This window comes from Piliocolobus tephrosceles, unplaced genomic scaffold (genome assembly GCF_002776525.5).
Source record: "Piliocolobus tephrosceles isolate RC106 unplaced genomic scaffold, ASM277652v3 unscaffolded_17801, whole genome shotgun sequence".
NCBI classification, from domain to species: domain Eukaryota; kingdom Metazoa; phylum Chordata; class Mammalia; order Primates; family Cercopithecidae; genus Piliocolobus; species Piliocolobus tephrosceles.
In genome coordinates, this window is record NW_022299645.1 from 1 (window position 1) to 3212 (window position 3212).

At 55.6% G+C, this 3212-nt stretch overlaps 1 long non-coding RNA gene across 3 annotated transcripts; it reads right to left on the reverse strand.

Annotated features, from left to right (window-relative positions):
• Positions 1-287: 287 nt before the first annotated feature.
• On the reverse strand, positions 288-3010 carry LOC111533837. 3 transcript variants are annotated; one of them, XR_002728975.3, is made up of 3 exons: positions 2738-3010; positions 1291-1891; positions 288-421 (listed from the first exon to the last, which is right to left on the reverse strand). It is a non-coding gene; the product is annotated as an uncharacterized LOC111533837 (long non-coding RNA). The 3 variants fall into 3 exon arrangements; XR_002728974.2 differs by lacking the exon at positions 288-421 and having other exon boundaries at positions 1222-1891; XR_004228710.1 differs by lacking the exon at positions 288-421 and having other exon boundaries at positions 1222-2111.
• Positions 3011-3212: the final 202 nt, after the last annotated feature.

The following is a 3212-nucleotide window of genomic DNA, read 5'->3' on the forward strand; positions in this document are numbered from 1 at the left end:
GGTGGTGGCGGTGGTGGCGATGGTGGCAGTGGTGGCGATGGTGGCGATGGTGGTGGCGGTGGTGGCGATGGTGGTGGTGGTGGTGATGGTGACGATGTTGGCGATGGTGGCGGTGGTGGCGGTGGTGGCGATGGTGGTGATGGTGACATGGTGGCGGTGGTGGCGGTGGTGGCGGTGGTGGCGATGGTGGCGGTGGTGGTGATGGTGGTGGCAGTGGTGGTGATGGTGGTGGCAGTGGTGATGATGTTGGCGATAGTGGCGGTGGTGGCGATGGTGGTGGTGGTGGTGGTGGTGGCGGTGGTGGTGATGGTGACAATGTTGGTGATGGTGGTGATGTTGGCGATGGTGGCGATGGTGGTGCATGTGCCTATGGTCCCAGCTGCTTGGGAGGCCAAGGTGAAGGTGGGAGTATTTACTGAGCCTGAAAGATCAAGGCCACAGTGAGCTGTGATCATGGGATTATACTCCAACCTGAGTAGCAGAACAAGATCCTATATCAAAATAAATAAATAAATAACTCCCAGTCCTCACCCCAAAAGAAATGTGATCAACTGCTTAGCAAAAAATGTGATCACAATGGGTGAACAGACAGGGCTTCACAGAATAAAAGAAACAAATAGAAATCCTAGAACTAAAAAGTGTAATACCCGAAATAAAAAATTCACTGGGCCAGGCACGGTGGCTCACACCTGTAATCTCAGCACTTTGGGAGGCCCAGGCAGGAGGATCCTTTGAGCCTAGGAGTTTGAGACCAGCCTGGGCAACATAACGAGATCTTATATCTACTAAAAATTTTAAAATTAGCTGGGTGTGGTAGCAGGTGCCTGTAGCCCCAGCTACTCTGGAGGCTGAGGTGGGAGGATCACTTGAGCCCGGGAGGATGAGGCTTCAGCAAACCGTAACTGGGCCACCGCACTCCGGCCTGGGCAACAGAGTGAGACCCTGTCTCAAAACAAAATAAAACTAATTACACTGGATAGGCTTAACAACATATTGCAATTATAGAATAAAAGATTAATGAACTTGAAGACAGAGCAGTGGTAATCATCTAAATAACAGAAGTTTTAAAAACACTAAAAAAGAGAGACAGAGCCAAGCCATTTACAGAACAATGTAAAATTGCCAACTCCATGTGTAACTGGAGTCTCCGAACGGGAGGAGAGACAGACTGGAGCACAAACACTTTATTTAGAGAAATAATGGCCTAAACTTCCCCAGACGTAGTGAAAAGCATCAATTTATAGACACAAGAAGTTTGGCTAACTTCAGACAGGATGAATAGAAACTCACATGTAGGCACAGCACAGTCAAACTGCTGAAAACCGAAGAAAATTTGGGAGAAGCCGGAGAAAAGGGCGGCCAGAGGTGCCGAATGCCGGTGCCTCCTCATCAAAAACCAGAGGGCAGAGGGCGGAGGGCGGAGGGCGGAGGGCGGAGGGCGGGGGGCGGAGGGCGGAGGGCGGGGGGCAGAGGAATGAAAGCGAGGAGCCGCCCCACCGCTCCAAATCCAGCAAGAAATCCTCAGAGTGAAGGTGAAGGTGAAATAAAAGTGCTTTGAAGTAAATGAAACTGAGAAAATTTGCAGTCCTAGGAGCCGCATGACAAAACGTGCTACAGCTGCGTGATCTGCACAAGGTAAGGAACTCGCCAAAGGGTAGGGTGGCAACAGCCCACGTGTGGCCGTGCAGGTAAGCAAGGAGCCTGTCCTCTCCTCGTCATCTCTTTTAAACGGCAAATCTGCACGCGTGCGTGTCCAGCATCATGAGCTTCGTGGGGTCTGAGTCACAGAACATGTGAGGACGGCAGCGTGAGACGTAGGGATGGGGGAGGAATCCCACTGTTGCGAGAGGTTTGGGTTTCTCGTCAAACGGTGCCACATCTTCAGATGTCTCTGGAAGCAGAATTGGGACCGATATGGGTGTGAAGATGTTTAGGACCCGTGCGTGTGAAGGGAAGCGGGTAGGGCTGACGTGCGGTGCAGGCCCCATGGGGCCGTGTGACCCGTGGGAAGGTCTGACACACAAGGGGCCCGTTCGGCTGGCACTGTGGGGAGGGCTGCACTGTCCGGCCTTCGTCGGTCACTAGACTCCATCTTTCCGGGAAGGACGGGGCTGTGGGAAAGGTGACTCTGAAGGTGAGACAGACCCTGAAGGAACATCTGGGGTGTTCTGTGCTTCTAGGAACGATCTGAGCAGCACACCTCACCCAGCACCAACCTAGAAAGCGGATGCCAGGCAGGCCGCGCTGTCTTCTCTCTTGCAGCCACGTGTCCGCCATCCCTCCAGATGGCCCAGTCCCCAAACGTCCCCTGCACCCACACGCACCTCGGTCCCTGGGCTGGGGCCTCTCCCACACCCGCGGCTTCCTCCGCTGCCCCCACCTCTGTCTGTGCCCCCTCCTCCTCCAGACCCGAATCGCTCAAGGCCGCTAGAGTGCCCCACGCTGTGCCTCCTGCGTGGCCCAGTGGTGCCGCAGCCTCAGTGCAATGTCAGAGGTGACCCCACGCCCACTGCTTCCTTGTGGGGAACGGAGGACCCAACCAAGACCCTCAGCACCTACAGGGAGTGGGGAGGGGCCCTTTCCAGCCTGGACCTTTCTCCTTCTAAAGACAGGAGCCACATGGGTGCTCTGCCAGCTTCCAGCACCTCCTGTTCTTCAGAGAGAATTCTGGAAAATAACAAATCCTGACCAACATGCAGCCCCCACAGATACTCAGAGTCCCAGTTTTTAAAGTCACCTCAGCTGCCTCCATCCAGCTTCTGCCCTGGTGTGGCCTCTGGTCAGCACTCACTGTTTGTGAAGAAGATGGAGAACTGGGCCTGCCTATCCCACAGGGTGTGCTCCATACTCCATTTGGCCTGGATCACTGGGGAGAGGATGTGTGGGTCAGGCGGACTGGGATTGCTGTTGGGGGGCAAGACCCCCCACTCGATACAGCCACGGCTTCCGTGTGAGTCGGGCAAGTCCTCCCCGTGGTGACTCGGGGATTCAGGCTGCTGAGATCTGAAGCCACAGCCTCTCACCTCTAGGAGGAGGAGGAGCGCTGACAGCACGGCCCGGAGATGTGGGGGCCGAGTGTGCTTGGGGAGCACCATGCTGCCTGGCTGCTGCGGGTTTCCTGGGCTCAGCACCCCGCGAGCCTCCTGTGCTTGGCTCCCGGCACCCCTGAGCTGCTGGCGCTCCACCTCATTCCTGCACTGGGGGAAATTCCA